The following is a 21,692-nucleotide window of genomic DNA, read 5'->3' on the forward strand; positions in this document are numbered from 1 at the left end:
TCATGACTTCAAAGAAACTGCTCAGAGTCCAGTGAAGAAACAGTTACGTAGCTGTTTTGAATAGCAGGCATTCCTGGATGCTTCCTCACCGAGTTCAAAGGTGAGCCTCATTAAGCAGCAGCAGCAGTCTACTCATTCAAAGACTATGCAGTATGTATATTTAGCAGTAAACGTGCTCAGCGTTTCCTTTGTGAAATGACCTCTTTAGAATCTTTCTTGCACAAATGGCTCCAGACATCCAGACATTTCTTTGCCTGCTTTAAACACACAGCTTTATTTTTTAATACAGCTTGCTGGCATGCCTGTACTGGATGGCATTCTTCGCATTATAGTCTAGATTGCCATCGCATCTTCTTCTGTGTCCGAGCACACGTACACCAGATATAGTGATAGTCGCTCACAATGCATCTGCGCCTCGCTGCAACAGTATAAACAATCTGTGCATCTCTGTAAACAGCCACTGTCCTCTTTGCGACCGCGCCGATTGAAATCTTAATTTCCCATTCAGACACCTGACGATGTCCATCTGCAATCAGGCAGGTAAATACACGGCAGGTGAATACGTGGTAAACAGTGGCAGATCAGTGTGAGCGAGGACAAAGAGACAGTGTTGTTAAACATGCACGTCCACTTGGTCCATGCGGACAAAACGCCGTGCAGATGACTGTTTGCAGGAACGTCTCATTAATGCAGTCTGTGCAGATGCTGTCTGCAATCGTAGCTGTGGAAAAAAATTAAGGTTTTTAACTGTGATTCTAGTTTTCTTGAATAGTTGACAGGAGAAGGTGACAGGAAATTACAGTCACGGTGAAATAACAACACACTGAACTGACTGAGTGTAATGACTATCAATGGCCTTAGCTGAATGCCCATTACATGCATGACTGAATATGGGAGTTTTGGAAAGCCGTGACAGCTTTCCCAGTGATTTGTAGCCTTAACGATAAAGTCAGAGAGGAAACAATTGTGACAGCTACTGCTTCCTTTGGAGCAATCGGAAAACATTGAAATTCTCTCCAAGAACAATCTTCACAGTCACGTAAGGTTCGCAACGTGTCATTACACAAGTTGTTTTACACTTAGACACTTTTAGACAGTTCAAAGGTGAGTTGAGTTTGACATTATATACTGTGTTCTGATTTAATAGGGACCAAACTCTTCTCTGAATCCAGGACAGGAACTGGTGCAGAAGGTGGATTAATGTTTAAGCGACATCATGCATTTGTGTTTGGCATTCAGAACAACACGACATCGCCTGATTCATGTCGTCATTGTTAATGTCATCTCCACAGACAGTCTCCTAAAAAGGAAATAAGTGCTTGACATTTCCACCTGCACCTGCAGAAGGTCATGCACTAAGAATTTCTACCTCCACTCCTCTCCATGTGGGGTATCTACTCATTTGCTGATTAGGTGCCTCTTCAGCCATTCTAACTGCTATGCATACCATAAATCTTCTGCACCCTCCCACCACCTCCAGCTGGAGGGACTGAGGGAGAAGTGGGTCAATATTGCGTGTTGTCTGTCAATTAATCATACTGAAATGGGCAAGAGGCATTCAGAGCTGGGCTGATTTTCTGGAGAGACACAGATGTTGCCTCACACCTCATCAAACAAAGCAGCTTGTTTGCACAGTGGACATTAAGCTCCTTACCATTTCCCAGAAAATATGGTCTTCGTCATCTGATAGCACAGCGTCACCTTTTCAGAAAGAGAAGTGACTTTCAAAAATAGAAGTGACGGTCATAGATGGTTCAACTGGAATCCTTCATACTGAAACTGTTTTGCTTATTGATTCATATCAGCCGAGCAGAGTCTCTGCAGGTGTAACCAGCTAAGAACGGGGTTTTCCATGTTTGCTCTACCTGCTTTTAACCGAGTTATCTGTGAGGAATGCTATTTAAAAGGTGATGAAGCTCGATGCCCGGGTGACGTCATTCATGACATATAAATGTGTGTCATGTGCAATGACAGAGAAATACGATCGGATATACTAATAATGAGAGAAAACTGTCTGATGATTTGCTGGCTTAGGCTATGTAGGCAAAAGTGAGCCAATGCAGATTCTGTGGAGTTTTTTCTCATTTGAATGCAGTATGAAAGTCCACTGTTTCCACAAAGCATTATTCTGTATTTTCTTATTATCAAACTTTCAGCACCAAACCCACTGGCTTCTAATAGAGACATAAATCTTGCAGGTCACTGTAGTTTTTAACAGACATTATTCAAATAAGGGGAAATAAGGAAATATCAGACAGAGAGTGTTTCTATTAGTATGATGGTGTATGTGGGTACGATAAGTCACAATGAACTACAGTGTGTGTGTGTGTGTGTGTGTGTGTGTGTGTGTGTGTGTGTCTGTTTGTGTGTTCATGGTGCGACAGAGTGCCTCACTGATGTGTTTTTAACAGTTAATAGCACAGAAGAAGAAGATATATCAGGCTCTGGAAACTCAGATAATCACCAGACTTATCCTCTGAAATCATAGTAGGACTTCATGCATGGTGAATAAGAAAGCTGTTTTTAAATTTGTGGACATCCATGAATTTTAATTATGACTAATGACTATAAATGCCATATTTTAATGTTAATGAGGATCACAGATAGATAATACTTACACCTGTGCGTTCCCTAACATGACGTGAAAATGTCTGCTTTGAAAGGTCTTACAGAACGAACAACTGAGTCTTTCCAGGATGCCCCCTTCATACCCAATCATGATACTATCACCTGTAACCAATGAACCTGTTCACCTGTGGAATGTTCCAAACAGGTGTTTTTGCAGCATTCCACATCTTTCCCAGTCTTTAGTTGCTCCTGTCCCAACTGGTTTGAAACGTGTTGCTCCATCAAATTCAGAATAAATGGAGCTGATGAGGTCAATTATAAAATATATTGTCTTGTACTATTATACCAGTGATTTTATCGGGGTGGTCCAACATGTCAGAAAAATATGGAAGTACTGCTTTACAGAAGCAGGGTTTTCATTTTTACTGCATGATTAAAGGTCAAAAATAAATCGTCCTCTTTCAGAATCTTTCATCCAGGGCCTGTTTCTCCCTTAACCAATGTTCACAAGGGGGTCCATGCCTGCGTTTTTTTGTAGAACACAAGTCACCCTGACATATCTCAAGTCACTGAACCATGACTATAACCTCAGCCTCAGGCCCCCTGCTCATCTCGATATGCTACGGCCCATTGAAGATCAAAGGATGTGTGCAATTTGCATGGCAATGACACCCTTCATTTGTGCCGACTATGCAAAGCGCAGTAAACACAATTAAGCAGCTAATCTTCAAACATTAATCACTGCCTTCAGGTAGTTTATGACTATGATCCTAAGCACGAGTGCAGCAAATGTTTCAGACATTACTTTGTAATCGTGTTTCACTGTGACCAGGGTTATCTGCTTTTTTTCCTTAGGTTCCCTCCTTGTTGGATTTTTCCTCTATTAACACGTCACTGATCTGAAACTGTGGGAGGTAAACCAATTACGATGACCTTGTTCCCAAAGGAATGTAAATTCTGATGGGTAAATTCCACCTCAGTCCCAGACACTAACATGCCATCATTGTACACGTGGGGGGCGACTGATGCAATGCCCTGATGACAATGTTAATCTTCTTATAAACATTACAGACACTGGCTCAAACCTGGATCTTATCAGTCTACTTTCTCACAAATTCCATAACTTCAGACACCTTCCTTCTATTTTCTAGCCTAAATATATCTGACACTCTGCAGATCTTTGGGTAACTAATTATAGTCTAAGGAATCTCCCCTCAAAACAAAGGCCCTTGCCTCTCAAACAGCCTTTTTTTTTATCAAGTTTCCATGATGCTCCAGCTCCACTGGGTGTGCTTCATTTTCAGCTTTATCGAGCGGGGAGGCCCAGCATGATGGCCTTTATTCATGCTGATAGGAGGGTAGGAAGTAGGATGGGTGGATCCAGCTCTGGATGACAATCACTGTGCCACACAATATGTTACAGTGTAATGACCCGGTCACGCCAGAAAATGGTACAGCCACATTAATCTGCATGTCTTTGCAGAAAACATGGTTCTAGAGTCTTGGTGATGGTTTTACTCGCTGGGCTAGTATGTGAACTGCTGTGGCTGAGGAGCAATAGCTGCATCTCTAGCTGAATGGACAAGAACTAGACAGTCATGGTAGCTCCTGAAGATTCTCTCCAATTTCTCTCTACTGTTCTGTTTTCTCCCCTCAGTGGACTTTTTGCCTCAATAAAAAGTTACTGAAATGGGAAAACAAAGCGTTCACCAAGGTTGTGGATTTATTTTGACCCTGTAAGTGAATCTATTAGTCATTAGTTAGCTGCAAAATTTCACTCTTTTAAATGCTGGTGTGACTGGGCCTTTTGACTCATTTGGCCTTAAATCAGGCATTAGCTAGAGTCACAAGTCGTTACATCACTGAAAAGCTCAATGCTAATACTTTAAAAAAAAAAGAAAGAAAGAAGCTAAGCTCATTAGCAGAATGGATTTTAGGTATTTGCAGAAGCTGTCTTAAAAGCTTCATGATCACAATGAAGAAATCCATCTTGCTTTGTCAGCGTTGTTGGCAAAAGCAAGCCACTGTATTACAGAGGATGATGTGTCCTGCAGAGTCAGTGATATCCTTAATAATAACCTGTGCAGCTTATGACAAATGCGTTTCTTGGATTTGCTGATTTGTCAGCCTAACACTGGCAGCTTGTTAGCTGTGCCTACAGAAGATGAGATGTATCACACAGCTAAAAGTTAAAGTTGTCTCCTAATATGTCACAGAACTGACATCTGTGTTGAACAGCAAGCACAAAGTCACATTTTTCATTACCAGTCTGATCCATAAGAGTCTGTGACATTTGCAAGTGGTATATATATATATATATATATATATATATATATGTAGTGACAATCTACTTGGATGATACAGAGGTGAGGCCAGGGTATAGTTAGCTTAGCCTAAAGATGTGAAGCAAAAACTGAAAAAACAAAAGCTTAACACCAGAACCTCTAACACTTCGTATTTAAGACCTTGTGTCTTGTTTTTTTTATTATTCAGTGTACACACAGAAATGTAAAAATGACAAGTTGTGTTTTTTACAGGGAATTAAAGACTCCTGCGCTGGGCCGTCCTTCCACAAGAAATAGTGCCTCATAAACTATGACTTGTCATTTTACATTTACTTTTGGATTAAACAAATAAGATAAAATGTGTTTATTTTAGAACTTCTTAGTCATATGTCTGAACTATGGATGCAGTCAGGTTAGCTTTCCCCCTGCTTTCAGTGTTCATACCGAGCTCGACTAACTCTCAAGAAGAAAGTGAATAAGTGTGTGGACGAAAGTGTCAAACTATTCCTTTAAAAGACAGACAATAGAATGACAGGAGCCAAATCTTCAAATCTTCCTGGATCACATTTAGGTCAGTGTTACCACAGTGAATACTGGGTTGTCACTCAAAAGGAACCTGTTCTCGTTACACTATGCTTCTTTTTGCCACTTTCACAATGGTATGAATATAGGACACGTCGTAGAATAGATATGAGCTCCTGTACATACGTAGATGTCACTCTTCTAAAATTACTGTATATGCAGCACTATAGAAATAAACATTAGGGCTTTAGCTGGGAGCTCTATGAATCGGTGATTGCCTACATCTTGCAAGTGGGCATGTAATGGAGAGTTAAGATACCTGTTTGTGATTATAGAAATCTTTTTGACACTAAGAGTATTCACAGTGATTTTTAGTCCGTTCTCCCTCATAAACCTTAACAGGGACAAGGAGAGAAAAGATAATCAATGAATCAATGAATATTTTTGTCACTTATATTATCCTGTTGTAATTTATGTGAAGTCTGGTTCCTTTAAAGGGCGAAAAGCATAATTCAAGTGTATCTGTGACTGCGGTTTCATCTTTATTGGTAACTGTCTCAAGGTTAGATCCCCTTATTACTTAGCACTACATCACTTTCTATGGCTGCTTATCACATGAAAAGATCCACAGTATTCTCCAGCGGGCAATAAAGATGTGAACGTCTCCACATCTTTGTTGCCCTATCTTGCATTACAACAATAAAACCCCCACATGTACAACAGAGGGACCAAGCGAGTACAATTACCTAACTACACAAAGTGCCACTGTAATGCTCCCTGTGACTGATGCTGTCATGCATAAATCTTTTGTCCACCTGTCCGGCCGTCATAAAAGTGTTTTATGGTCACATTGCTGCCTCTTGTGTCTGTGAGCACATGAACAGACAATGTGTCATCACTGATGGACAGAAAGATGTGACCTTTCAGTAAAATTTGTTCAGGTAAGGCTTTTGTACTTTTCCTAAATCCTTCTACAAGTTACTGTTGGGGGTTTCTTCTAAAAAGCACTGTTCACTTTGTAACTTTCCTTATAATCCTCTGTTTGAGCCGACAGGTAATAAAACGCTTCAAGAGCTTGTTTCAAGGTTTCACAATTGCTGTAATAGGACTGTTTTACATAAGCGATGCATTTTCAGCTGACTTCAACTGACCTTTCCAGAACTTAACTTCTGATGTTGATATGCTGTGGTCCTCGACACTCCATCAGACATTCCTTTTGTTTCCAAATGATCCTGTCAGTCATTACATCATCCATCGCTGTAGAGCAACAGTAACACATTATCTTCTAAGAGCAAAAGTCAAGACAATAAATAGAGCTGACAAGAGAACTGAGAAGTCACAGTTTGGGTGAGCCTGCATCATTCCTTTGATCTCTTCAAGATTGTAATATCAGCCCTGAAGCTCGTGTACTATCAGAGCTTTTTAATCTCATTTCAAACTTCACTTTCTCCGATCTATCTGTGGTTCAGTGTTCAGCTGACTGACAAATAGCCACTACAGTGCCTGGTGCCCATTTCTTTTTCCTTGGCTTGGATAAGAATGCGGAGATATGGCCAAAAGAACAAAGGTTCAGTGTAAGGATGCAAGACAACTGCAGCAGCCCTGCATAACACGCTCTCATTATGTGGTCAAGGTGATGTTTCAGGTAAGAATCGGGCTCAATAGCAGACATGCAGACAGGAAGTCAGGGAAAGTAGGAGTTTATTGATTGTGCACAGGGGAAACTTGTAGCTGGGAAGTCCAGAGAACAGCAGGTGAGGCACGAGGTCCTGAGGAGGTGAATAGGAGTGCACAGAGCTCAGGTGGTGTGAGTACTTGTGTGGAGGGCACGTGGTGATGGAGGCACAGGTGAAGCACGGTGGTGATGGTTGAGGGTTGGAAGCTTGAGGCAGGTGGAGGCAAGAGGCTGGGTGGCGTGGTGGCAGAGAAACTGGGGCTGGAGATCAGTGCTGGTGAATTCACTGATCCAGAAACAAAGGGAAAAAGACACAGGTGATGAGACACTGGAGAACATACACTTGATGATAATGAACACTCGTAACACTAGTGACTGGCCAACAATACCACTAAGCAGTAGAAACAATCGGGTGAAGAGTCCTCTGCAGTCCACAGTCTTTATGATGTGCTGATTGTGACTGGTCCGAGCTGTGTTGGAGCCAGCTCCCAGCCACCTGGAGAACCACGCCCAGCCTCTGCCAAAAAAGGAATCACAGGAAACACCTCTCCACAGCACACAATAAAACCAGAGTTCTTCAAACCACCACAGTCAAGTTAGCAATAGTAAATATGCAACATCCCGTTACACTTTTGAAAGTTTGTGGAGAAACATCTCAGGTCACAGTTTGGGAAGGTACGGGTACCAAAACTACTTGGTTAAAGTTTGGTAATAAAAACATTTGGTGGGGTTTTGGAAAAGATCATGGTTTGGGTAAGTACGTTAGCTGCGTAAGTTAAGTTAGTGACATGAATGGCATACATTACATAGGGTAAAATAGTCAATGTAGATGTCATTACTGCCCCCTGCTGGTACTGAATCTTCATACAGGCATGTACTTTTCATGCCTTGGCGAGACTAAATGTGACACTGACACACTGGCACACCATTCTCTAGTGCAGGGGTGTCAACCTTAGTTTCATAATTTCATCCTGGGCCTCATCGGTATTATGGATTCCCTCAAACAGCCATCTGGAAATGTCAGACTATATAAATGTATGTACTTGTTTTTATATGACATAATTGCCTTTGCTTTCTATTATTATTGGTTTTAGCCAGAATTGGTTTTCACTGCTGCATCATTTTTTACTGTAACGTCTGCAAACATACGTATTCTGCTGAGAGCTCAGACTGACTTTTAATTGTTGGACTTTTTGGTGCTTTTCTTGGCAGTTTCTGCCTGTTGTTTGGTGACAAAGTGCCATTGCAAATTTTATTGCATTGGCACTGCCACTGCCTCATTGCAAAGAAGACATACCGGCTTGTCTCCATTAAGCACAAACATGCATTTGTTTTCCTATCTCTCATTAAATTGCCTGTCAGCATTTCCTGTTTTCGACATTTTGCTAAGCTGCTACCCAAGGGCGCCAGATTCATGGTGGGGCCAAACTCTGTGTGTATCTGGAGGCTGAGTGTGTTTGAGAGACCCATAGATGAAGCAAGAGTCCAAGGTTCAAAATGAAAATGATCTTTTCATTTCTTTTCTTTATACATTTCTTCAGGGTGTGTGTGGTTTAAGTTCTGCAAAGAGAACAAAATGGCTTCAAAGTTCAAATATCTCTGCAGAAACTGTGTGCGATAATAGAAGTAAAGCAAACATTAAGTAGGGAAGTTCCCTTACAAGATGCACACAGCAGGACTCAGGTCAAAGACAGAACAATATACTGGTTTGAATGAGTTGCACCTGAGGGAGGTCCTCTTCAAGCTGGAGTGCTTACGCTGTCCTTCCTGCCTCATATGTGATGTGTGTGAGTCCTTGATGGGGACTTCTGACAGTCAAATATTTTCTTTTTTTTTTCTTTTTCTTTTTCTTTTTTTTTTTAATTGCATTTGAGTTTGGCTGGACCAAGGAGATGTTGCTTTACTGAGAATTAATGCCCACCCTTGGACCAGGCAGAATTGAGAATTCAGCCAATCCCATTACAACACATTCACATACACCTATGTTTCATTATCATCTTCTTCTTCTTGAGCGTGAGGGATATTGAACAGATACACTGCAAATTGTCATTTTTGTCATTAATGTATCTTGGATATCCATTTCTCCTGATTTGGCTTTTCACAACTGAAATCCTCAGACGGAGTAGTTGTTGTTGGTGGAGGTTCTTGTCCAAATGTTGGGCTGCTACCATGTGGTTTTTTTTTCGCAAGTTCTACACAATCCTACACATTAGTCCTGTAAAATCCATCTGTGACTGGTATACTACTGTATGCGATCTTATTAGATACTGATGCATTAATACTGCTGTACTGTTACAGTTGATCAGGGTGGAGCTAATTGTAGCTACATACAGTCAAGCTATAGAAATGTGTCATATTTTGTAAATTCATCACATACTGTGTATGTAAATCTTAAATTGTAAAGAAACTAGTAACTGTCATTGTCAAATAAATTTAATGGAGTAAAACATGCAGTAAAAGAACAATACTTCCCTCTGAGTAATAGTGGAGTTTTTGTATAAAGTGGTGTGGAACAATTCAGTCTTTCTCTAATCTTGTTAGTTTCCACTTCACTTGCCACAACACTTGCTGGTGTTATGTCTTTATACATATTTGATCTCATATCCCATGTAATCTGTAACATTAGGATCATATTGTGGCCAAATTTGCACTGAAATCAAAAGATTTGTAATTTGCTGTTTTGAATAATTACATTATCAGTTGGTTTGGTACAACTTACAATGAACCTCTATGGTGGTGTCATTGTAAACGGCCATGGATTAATGTTGTTCTACAGGTTCTAAAGGTCAGTAATGAGGGTTATAATCATGAGTCACCCATAATCTGTTTTTCAGGATTGTTTGGCATTGGCTTATCTAATGTCTGAGTGAAGCCAAGATAGAGCAGTGCACAATCAGTCTCTGTGTCTGCAGTGATGAGCCTGTTGTTTTCCTTCCTGTTTCCTGCAGGGTGACACAAGGAAAGTGCAGCCAGCCTTGTTATCAGCACAGTGGTTTCACCCTAGCTACCAAATATAACCCACATTTGTGCTTTTACTGTTTGACTTTTTCAACCTTTCTATTAATGTTATCAGTGGTTAGTCATTAGTCTGAGGAGGGAAACTCTTCATCTGTGACGTGATATTAAATTAGTTGGAAACACATGTACTCATCTGTTTCGATTTTGCAGCATGGATGGGTAGTCCCATGACTGGTTCAACAAGTGGAAACTTTTTCGTCTGAATTCATCCACAAACAGCTCAAGGCTTTGCTAGCAGAGGGGGGAGTCTTTTGACAGAGGGTGCCTTAACTTGACCTAGCATATGAGTGTAGATACAGTGTAACTATAGAAAAAATATTGTAGCAGGTTGTGAACAGCAGTGGAGGAAGTATTCAGATCTTTTACTGAGGTAAAAGTGCTAATGCCACATGGTAAAAATACCTTTATATTTTATATCATTACTCGATCATTATTATCTCTGCATTAATGTAAATGCAGGAATTAGCTAGAGCTATTTTTTAACTATTTTGTATGGGACTTCATCTAATGATTTTCATCATGGTTTGATGTTTTTTTCTTTCTTAGAATAGTGAGAAATATCATCCCAGTTACCCAGAGTCCAAAGTGATATAGTACAAACTTCAAAATTACTAAAATGATGAAAAGGAAAAGCAGCAGATCTTCACATTTGTGGATCTGAAACCACAAAATGCTTTGCATGGAAAATGACTTAAATGATGAATTATTTTGTCTACTAAAATAGTGAATAGTTGATAATATAAATTTTCTTTCAATCAACCAATTGATTCATCATTTCAGCTGTAGATGTTTATACAGTCTGGTAATTTAATTTTATTGAAAAAATCTTTTCTGTCTGTATTAATCAAGTAAAGCTGCCAAATAAACTAAGCAGAATAAAAACTACAATATTTAGTAGTAGGTAGTAGTATGAAGTTGCATAAAAGAAAATACTCAAATAAAATATACAAGTGCCTCAATTTGTACTTGAGTACAATGACTGAGTAAATTGTACTACTTCATACCTCTGTTACTTCATTTTAGAGGAAATATTATATCTTTTACCACATGTTGATCTGACAGGTACAGTTACTTTACAGATTGAGAATTTACACCAAAACATATCTCAATTTTTAAAATATGATATATTGTTAAAGGTTCATTTGCATTTGTCATTCTGACACACAGGGTGGCAAAACGAAATGCAAGCTGCAGTCCCTTTATGCTCCACAGTTTATTATGGTGGAGTACAGAGGATGAATTGATTAGTCTCACAGCTGGAGGAAAGAAGCTGCTCTGTCGTGTGGTGGTACGGCAACAGATACTTCTGTATTGCTTGCCAGACGGCCACAGGGTGAGCAGGCTGCGGCTGGGATGGAAATTGTCCTTTAGAATCGTTTGGGTTCTGCATTAGCATCCTGCTGCTCCAATATCACGGATGCTTGGTGAAGGGGTACCAGTGATGTTCTAAATTGTTATAATCACCAGCTGCAGAGCTCTCCTGTCCTGGGCTGTGCACAAACCATGTCAATATGTTGTGTTTCCAGCCAGGATGCTTTCTATCATTTCTCTGTAAAAGTTAACAATAGCTTGGCACTTGAACTTTGCTTTCTTTAGTTTCAATATGAAATACAGTCGTTTCTGAGCTTTCTTTACCAGAGTGGAGATCTGGCATATTTATGACAGGTTCTCCGTGATGCTGATTCCCAAGAACCGAAAACCGTTCTCCTGCTGCACGTCAGCTCCACTGATTTAGGCAGGGGGGTGCATCTTTGTCTTCTTGTTTCTAAAATCCATCAATCAGCTCCTCACCCTTACTGAGCAGTAGGTTGCTCTCTGTGCACCCCCTGCAAGATTGTTGACTGCAGTTGGGGAGAGGGCTACACTAGAGTTTAAGAGGTGTGACTGCCAACCCAAACGGGTTTGTGAGGTGGTCTAATGTCCCAGAGTGGGTTCCAAGAGGTGGTTCTTAGAGAGCTAAGTTTGACATACATGGTGGTGATTGTATTGAACACTGAGCTGAAATTAACAAAGGCTTATACAGCCTTTGTTGATTAAAACTATCCAGCCGTTTACAAAATAGATAAATTGGCTCTCACCAACCAGGAAATGTTGCTTCTTCCAAGTTTGGGTTGATTCTATTTTATTTATACAAAATTTTTCCGGAAAGAAAAAGCACGAGCTAACAAAGGAAGAAACTAACTAAGTCAAAAAATGCAGTCTAACTGAGATATGCTATTACTGTAGGTTAGCTGCTACCTTAGATGACCTTCAATACAGCTGAAACTGGCTGAACAGTTGTGGAAAAGGTGAGCTAGTTACTGTAGCTTGATCCCTTTCTGAGACACGGCATGCCAAATGTAAGTGAAAGTCATTACTATATTGGTAAAATAAAACTGCCAAGACACGATTTCAGCTCTGTTATTTCCTTTATGCCATTATTCACACTATCCGCACAGCAGACCCTGTAATTACTGCATCTGTTTTTCCAAATCTTTTCATTATGTGAGCTGTGAGGAAATGGGAGCATATCTCAGCATACACAAGGGCTAGAGGAAGGGACACAGTCATTACACAGCAAACACATTTAAACACATTCATAGTCACATGTACGAGCAGCTGAGAGTCCTCAGTTCACCTGAGCTGCTGTCTTTGGACAATAGAAACACGAGCAGACAGGCAGGACAGCACACAAACTTTACCTTTGTTGTCAACATTAAAATTGTGCTTTTGCATGATGCAATAACGGTCGTATCACATATCTATTAATGTGTGATGTTCTGAAACCTGACAGGGGTGGGTGAGCTGAGCAGATATAAATACGTGCCTTTTCCGTCTCATTCATCCATAGAATTTATGGTCAGATTTGTCCAAATTTGTCACAGGAAGTGAGCGTCTAGAAAAGAGACAGGACAAAAGCTGTCATATAATCCTGCTAACTAATTATAGAACTGAAGACGTGGGTGTAGCTAATCAAACAGCGCTTGTATTGTGCAGATTCTATTCACCGTGAAATAGCTGGCCTATCTAGTATATTTATAGTTAGGCCTTACAGGGATCAGAGACACAGGTTTCCTCTGTTTGTTCACTGTTTCTAAGTTTACTGTGAGGGTGTTCCACGCAAGATCACAATGCTGACATGTTAAATGTGATGAAACTGAATTTGCGTTGTGGAAAAACACTAGAAAGGAAAAGTTTACAACATGTTCAAGGACAACATGTTTCTCTACAATGTCTGCTGCCCACGGAATTACAGTGTAAGGTCAATCAGTAGGAAGTATTGGGCATATGAAGATGATTCTTAAATGATCAATGAATGAATCGTTGCAGTCAAGCTGTGGTTTCACAGTCTGGTTCCAGACCTCTGAATCTTTCTTAAGCGATTAAAGTGAAATAACAGCAATTCAGTCTGATTATCAGGCTGATGTTTTCAGGCAAATGTGTGGTACTGGGTAATGTTGCAGAAACAATGACGTATTATTAATTCTAATATTTAAGAGGTCTTCTCTGAAATGCACATATTGTTGAACATTGATGATTTTAGCTGTAAGAGCTCACAAGGACTGATGTTTTCAACATGACTGTGTCTTCAGCAGACTCAAAATGGACTAAGCCGCTAGGCAAACATATATAGTCAACCTAGTTGCCATAACTTGTGCCACAGTACCAACTACCATAACAACAGAAACGGAACAACACAGGTATATCTTAAAATTGCTGTCTTAATCAAGTGTTGCATCCATCAGGTGTAATCAATTAGAGGAAACATAACTGTCCTTTCTGGCCAAAAGGCTCCACTGTGTTCAGAGCATCAACCTAACATCCTCTCTGCAGAGCAGCGAGTTAACTGTGTCACCACCAGGGTGAGATTTCTTTTCTTTTCCACAACTTGAATAATGCTGCAGAGTCAGTTAGCCTGGACATGATGGTTTGCAATAGCATGATCCATGTTTTGTCTGCAGTGTTGTATTTAGATATGCTAATCTTTAAAGCAGCTTGTGCACACATGAACCAGCCTATAGGGACAGTTCAGTTTGTAGACAGCATGTCTGCTGCTGTAGTTTATGAAGGATTTTATGGTGTATTTTTTAATCAGTACATGGTGTGCTAAAGCTGATAAGAAGCATTACTTTTAACTACAGAGGAACATTGTCTAAGATACATGGTTTTAACGTATTTTCATCTAGAAGCTATCCTGATAGACAGAGTCAGGTTTTCCATATAGTAATGAAACGAGGTGATAGTTTCTTAGATTCAGTTTTTAGTGGGATACAATTGGAAGAAGGACAAACTTTTTGGATATTTATACTCCGGAGCTGGGATCCGGTGGCAGTCAGCAATGTGCTGATTATTTTCAACAGAGTGAAGGTAAGCAGCATGGGTGTCTCTCCAAACCTTATGGCATTGGTGGAGGGACATTTGGACTGAAGGAACTATTTATTTTAGTTCCATAATTTGGTATTATTGCAAATTTAGCAGTGGGTGTAACAGTCTGTCCCACTACAGATGTGTAGGCAGCTTGTTTTTCCTCTAAAATACAATGTTTTTCTCTATAGAAAATGCACTTTCATTTAAAATTGTTATTATTATTAACTGAGTTACTAAGCATGCACACCAGAGCCATTAAAATTTTGAGATTGGGTTCCAGTAGTGCAAAGTTGGCCTATACCTTGCACAAGTGCACAATATGATGTGTGAGGTGTGCCTCAGCATGATGAAGCAGTGCTACTAGTATTTCATGTTTAGTAAAAAACAGTGCTGCAGACTCACTGAAAAGGTGTCAAGTTATGTTAGGAATGTCTCATTAAAACAATGCTCTGCTCAAAGAGCTCTTATACAGTTACTGTAAGTCTTTTCCTGAACACACAGGGTTGATTCCTCTGGAAACCAAATTTCTCAAAGGTATTTTTTAAGATAAGATAAAACTTAATTGATCCCCAAAGAGTAAATCTGAATTGATTCAGTTGCCTTAAAGGTTTTGTATATTTTTGGTTACTCCTAACAGTGTTTGATGCACTTTTATAAAGTGTCCACACAGTGGATTTTATTTTGGTGCATTGCCGTGACATGACATGTTTAATATTTGAGAAAATGTTATGTTACATATAGCCTATAATCTATTTGTCCCCCTTTTCTCCAGAATTGACGTGTGAAAAGGAAGCTATTGGATTCCATCAAACAAAAGAAATCCTTTGAGTGCTCAGTATGTAGTGCATGTTTTTCTACTTTGGTAACCTTTAGAAAGGTAACAGAAGAAGGTTAAAGAACCAATATCCCTGGCTGATGGAGACAAAGAAGTATTTGTTACAGCCCAGGACAAATCTGGACCACAAACCATAACTCACATGTGCAAGTCCTTCCATAGGCAGATCCTTGATTGTAAAGTAGAAGGCTGCAGAGAATTTATGGTTATGGCTGCTGACAGAGAATGCATGCATCTTGGAAGAGCAGAGTATATCACGCCCTAGCAACCACCTCCTCTGCTACAGACTAGTTCCCTTAAGGAGATGCTTGAAGAGGGGCTGATCTTTGATGCATGTGTCTGTTCAGTCCTATTTGAGGAGCACAGCTACGCAGGCTGTAAAGTTTACTTTTCAGTTTATACAGCGAAAGTAAATGATGCAGTTTTGGAGGGACAAAAGTCACACTGAACACAGTGACAGTGGAAGATGGACACGCTTTTTTAAAGGCAAAAGTCTCAATGTGCTGGACCTTTGACGAGAAACAACTCCTCTGTATCTATGGCGAGATATAACTTTGATTACATTGTGCACTGACAGCTGCACAGAAGTTATCAGCAATATGCCACCACAAAGATATTTTTTTTTTCCAATTTCAACCTTTGTGCGTGTCATGCAGAATAAATCTTACATTGTGCATCTCGGGTTGGTGATTGAACACCAATCTCTAGCTGGTGCATGTTTCTTCATTTGCATCCTTGAAATTGTATGTGGTTGTATCTACGTGTGCAAGAGGAGGATTGTCAGAATCAGTAATCAGACACTTTCACATGCAGGTGTGTCCTCCCTGAGCCATTCTCATACTGTACACCTTCACCTGAATGACCCACTTATGTAATCAATTGAAAATCACCTGAATGTGTATGTCAATTAGCCGTTCTTTGACAACTGTATTACATTTTGTTTGTTTTTATTTACTTTGACCTGCCTCAGGTCATTGATGATGCCATGGCCATCATCGCTTCTTGCAGGACAGTGCTCCAAAGCACACTTAACTTTGCTCACACTCCTTTCTCATTGTTTGTTTACCCCAAAACATTAGTATTTGAGAGTACTCTTTTGTTCAAACTTAATGGGCCATCAATGTGTCATCCTAACAAGTTCCCAGCCCCCAAAACTCTGAGCCCAAACTGATGCAAACACAAACCCTCTTAAGAAAGATTGTGTTCTGTGAATGAACGATCCCTATTTCACTTCCACTGTTAATGTAGTATAAATTAGGTGGGGGGTGACAACAGACTGGTTAGCATTAACTGACCATTAACTGTGTTGGTGAACTAAACAATCTGGTGAAGATGAGAGTATAGAGACAGGGTATGTTTACTGCAGGAGCTTGATGAGTGGGCGAGTTGCAGGTGGGAAAATGAAGTGCCATTACCAGACAAACCCACACAAACAAACACAGAGAGAGAACACACAGGAGACCAACAAGAAACAGAAGGGATGGATAAACGACAGAAACACTGGGAATGAGAGATGACATAGACAGGCTTTTAGAGGACATTCATAGATGGAAAGAGAATTAGCAAGTGTAATTGCAAGGTTCACTGTTGCAGTTTCGGACCTCAACTGATTTTGGTCCCTCTTTTAAACAAGTGAAACCAAAAGAGAATACTCAATGTGTGATTTGAAGGTGCAGTCTAGCAAGTAAAGGCCTAAAAGTTCTGCTGAACTTTGCCTGCTTTGTAAGCGATAAGCAGAATCTTAAAAAAAAAAAAAGATGCAGATGTGCTAATATTAATAACACTAATACTGCTACAACTAATACTAATGAGAAGGATGCTAATAATGATGATTATACATTTTATTCAATGGTGTCTTTCATGGCATTCAAGGTCACCTTACATCATAAAAGATCGGCAATAAAATCATACAATAAGCAACAAGACACCAGTAATAAAACATCAGCACAGTTAATAATAAAACATATAATAAACAAAAAAAGCACCTGTGATAAAGCATCAGTACAGTTAACATTAAGACATGCAATAAGCAACAGAGTAACTAACACAGTAGCAAAGAATATTGTAGTAAAGCATGCAGTTGAAGCGTTGAATGAGCTATTTTAAAGCGATGGGTTTTAAGAGCAGTTCTGAATTGTTTAATGGAGACCAGATGTGGATGCGATGGGGGAGTTCCAAAATTTGGGTGCAGCATAAGAGAGGGCCCCAGCACCCATTGTGCTGAGGTTGAATGCTGGTAGTGCCAGCCAACCTGCTGATGCAGACCGCAGGGAGCGAGAGGGAGTGGAAATCTGAAGTAGGTAAGCAGGGGATAGATTATGGAGAGCTTTAAATGTTAATAATAAGATTTTAAAGTTAATCCCCTGTCACACAGGGAGCCGGTGTAGTTGAATCGGTAGGGGAGTGACATGTTCAGTGGACTTTGAACATGCAATAATCTGTGCTGCAGAGGACTGTACGAGTTGAAGTTGGTGAATAAGTTTGTCGAGGATGCCTTTCAGGATTGCATTGCAGTAGTCAATGCATGATGGGACCAAAGCAGTGATGCAGACTTCTGTGGAGTGTTGCTTTGAAGCAGACATAATCTGGAGATGTTTCATGGATGGAAAAGGCAATCCACGAGACATTGTTTGTATGACAAGGGCTTTTAGCCTGTGTGGAGACAGGTATGGTTGGTTCACCAATGGAAAGTGAACAAATACTAGTTTTTGAGAGGGTAGATTTACAGCCAGTGATGAGTCGTTCGTAGGGTAGGGTTGTGGGGACTGGATCCAGGAGGGCATGGAGAAGTGTTGGACTTAGAAATGAAGAAGAGCAGAGAGCAGTGGATGGGGGCAGCTTCATGACACTTCCTGATGTTAAGATGGTCAGCATGATGTTGAACTGCATGATGTTGGCAGAGGGCAGATGTTTATGAATAGTAGTGATTTTGGAACTGAAAAACTTCAAAAAAGCAGAGCATTGTTCATTAGAGGGGTTACTCCTCATATTGATTTCAGGTGGTTTGAGCAACTTGAGTTATTGAAAGAGTATTTTTGTATGATCACAATACATCTGTTTATGAACAGCAAGTCCAGTCTTGAGGCAAAGCCTCTACAGGTGCCAACCTAATGTTTTGATCTGATGTAGTTCAGGTGTGTACCAGGAAACAGAATGGGCAGATAAGACAACCTGTGTGTTCAGAGGGGCTAGAGTATCAAGTGCAGAAGATAAACTGTCATAATCCATTAGATCCCGGAGTGAAAGGTGGTAGGAGGAGTGGGCTTCGAGGTATTTAAACTGACGAGATCTTCTGAGTTAACATGTCTGAAGCTGCAGTATGATACAGAGCACCCTTGATTTACTAAGCGGTAGGTTGGTGTTGAAAGGCACAGCTGTGTGATCTAAGACTAGTAGTTCAGCATAGGAGATGTTATATGGCGGGATGCCACAAGAGCAAACTAAGTCAAGGACACAGCTTGGCGTGGGTTGTAAAGTTGACATTGTGTTAGATTGAAGTAGCATAACGTTGCTTTAAAATCCTTACTGAACGTACTGTCAGTGTTAACTAAGTGAACATTAAAATTAGAAATTAGGATGATATTAGGAGACACTGCACACACACACACATATATAAATACACACATGTATACATATATATGTATATATATCATATGCAGACACACACACACACACACACACACACACACACACACATGCATGCATACATACATACACATATACAGTATATCACCTCCTCTATCTCTTGAATCTTAATATCCCTGGTTCTGTCCCAACGTCATAAACCTCTACAGTCCTCGACCAGTGACCAAGCAAAAACACTGTGGGATCAAATCATGAAAGGGTACTATAATTAAACACAGTGAGAGGGTCGGAAACCCTGTCTGGGGGCAGTGAGACTAGACTGGGTCCACCTAAAGGTCACTGGCAGGCTTGCTTTTGTGTGACTTTTCCTTCATTCCCAACAATTGCATGCATGGAGAACTGTTCAGCAAAGTATTCAGCACAAACAACAACTCCAGACTGGGAATGGCTGGGGCAGCTATTCTCACAGCAAGCAGCACTGTGCAGTGTGTTTACTTCCTAATACCAAGAAAACAAAGGACACATAAATTTTATCAGAGTTGAATGAATTGAACAACTTCAGTATCAGCTCTGGCATCGATGCCTTGTTCTTGGATTACTGCAAACATTTAGAGGAGAGCGTGGACAACAATCTGAATGATTTCTTTTTCTATGTGTGGCTTTAATTAAGAAATGTCAACTAAACAGTGCAGGCAAAAAGTACAAAATGAATTGTTCTGGTTGTAATTAGTCCTGGGATTAGATGAGTGACTTTGTTCAGATGATTCTTAGGTTGAGTTTTTCTTAGCAGACATGTCCACACCTTATGACAGAGTCTTTAGCAGCCCAGTAGATGGCAGACAACTCTGTGCCACTGATCTTTGGTGCACGGTCTCTACACAAACATGCACTGTTCTCATGCCATGTAGTTCAAAGAATGACCAGAAGAGTTCATAGTATTCAAACTTTTGCTTGCTGGACATTTTACATGAAAAAATACTGTATGAATACTCATGTTTCAAAAGAGCAGAGATTAATTGGACCAATATCAGTTGGAATGTTGATAGCGGTGAATTTGAATACTGAACATAGTAACTTTATAAAGAAGACAAAACTTTTGTGCAGATTAAAGTTTGTAAAAGAAAAACCCAGTCTTTCTCCTTTCATCATGTCACACATCAATAAACATATTTGCGCATGTACAGTGGAAGAAAATATGGAAAATATCTTAATTTTCTATGAATAGAAATCATAAGAATATTTATCTGATTTTCAGCTGTCTGCTATATGAATATATTCAGTGGAACTAATCTAATTACTACAATTTCTCACTATTGACTCTTAATCTCACTAGTCAATTATTTCTCACTATTCAGTCAAATCTCCACAGAAGAAGGGTTACATTGATATTTCCAATACATCAGAGCATTTTCCTTGATAATGTCAACAGCCCTTGAGGATTTACTGCGATCAGATGAAAATAAATTGGACCAAACAGCTGCCGAATTTTTCAGGCGTTACATTTCACCCTTAACTAAATGGCAAGTCAAATGTATGACGTTATTAAAAGTGACCATCTGCCTGTATTCAAAAACTATTCAACAAACTGACCCTGTCTTTACCATGACTTCAGAATGTGTTTTGCCTTCTCAACGCGCAGTTGGTCACGTGGTTCTTCCAATTTCCCTGTGGCCTGTGTATTTCTCTCAGGTGGGGGAGCGGCCACCCTGCCAACAAGTGCGCATGCGCAACAGTATTTAATCTTCCTATCGAGTTAACGTGACAGAGCTTTTGACAGCAAAGTGTTGACAAAGAGGATTTAAATATACCACTTTAAGGCTCTCTTAGCATTTGTTGGAAAAATTAGGCGATGTTTGTATGCTCTGAGTTTTTCGCACGCTCCAGAAAGTTACTTTTGTGACTTTATTTAGGTCAAAAGGTAGTTAGTGAAGCTAGTTCCGCCTTGCTTTCTCCCTGTGATGGACAGCAGCGACAAGTGTCAAAAGTAATCAGGGCTCAACGAGATAACGTTACGGGATAAACACGTCTCCTGTCTTTTGGATACATTTCACACAAGTTAATCGGTTCCTACAAAAGGTGAGTACACTTTGTGCACCGTAATACATTGGTCTTTTTGAACTAGAACGACAAGTATGAGCGAATGTACGTTAGCTAACAAAGCTAAGTTAATGCTACAGAACAGGGACAGCAGTCACCTGTTGCTGGCTTTACCTTAGCTACTTTAGCTAACAGCAACCAAGGATTAGCCTAATGTAAGTAACCTTACTGTTTCCAAAACTGGATAGATCACAGTCAGCACAAAGAATGAACAAACACGGGGACCGAAAACCGGTGTAAAGGACAATATTCAGAGTGTTACAGTAACTTCTGTCTAACTTTCCCCAATTAGCCTCTGGTATCAGCTACCTGTTACCTGACTGGTGTTAGCCTGCTTACATGTACAGTACATGCAGCGTTAACTAGTTGCAGAATAACAGAATGTACCTTCCGAATGTTTTTTGGTTTGGTCGGCAGACTGTTGTTTTCAGGACGCTGTATCACCGTGAGACTGTTAAAACCGAGATTGTTTTCATCATTTTTCATTGTATTGTAATTCTTCGTATTGAGTACATTTTCATTCGAGGCGTCACTAAGCCCTCGGTTTTTGCATGGCAGCTGTAGCATTATATTACATTATAATGACCGTCTGGAGGGAGGCTTCAGGTGCAAACTATTTGGCTACCAGGTAAGAAACTTCCTCAGTCAAGCATTCCACCGCATTCCATTCACAGGCCCGTCTACTTGTTCTAACAAGCGTCCTGTGCTTTTAGTACTGGCTGAAAGCAGTAATACGCCCTGTAGTACAACACGGACTCTT

At 40.1% G+C, this 21,692-nt stretch overlaps 1 protein-coding gene across 2 annotated transcripts in view; it reads left to right on the forward strand.

Moving 5' to 3' along the window:
* Nucleotides 1-20,576: 20,576 nt before the first annotated feature.
* phactr4a (phosphatase and actin regulator 4a) overlaps nt 20,577-21,692 on the forward strand; it is a 36,559-nt gene continuing 35,443 nt past the window's right edge. Inside the window, exon 1 of one of the 2 annotated variants that reach the window (XM_076755073.1) lies at nt 20,577-20,911. The gene's annotated coding sequence lies outside the window, so the exon portion shown is untranslated. The remainder of the gene's footprint in view (nt 20,912-21,692) is intronic. The other variant, XM_076755074.1, reaches the window with a different exon arrangement.

The sequence above is a fragment of the Chaetodon auriga genome, chromosome 17 (assembly GCF_051107435.1).
Source record: "Chaetodon auriga isolate fChaAug3 chromosome 17, fChaAug3.hap1, whole genome shotgun sequence".
Classification (NCBI taxonomy): Eukaryota; Metazoa; Chordata; class Actinopteri; order Chaetodontiformes; family Chaetodontidae; genus Chaetodon; species Chaetodon auriga.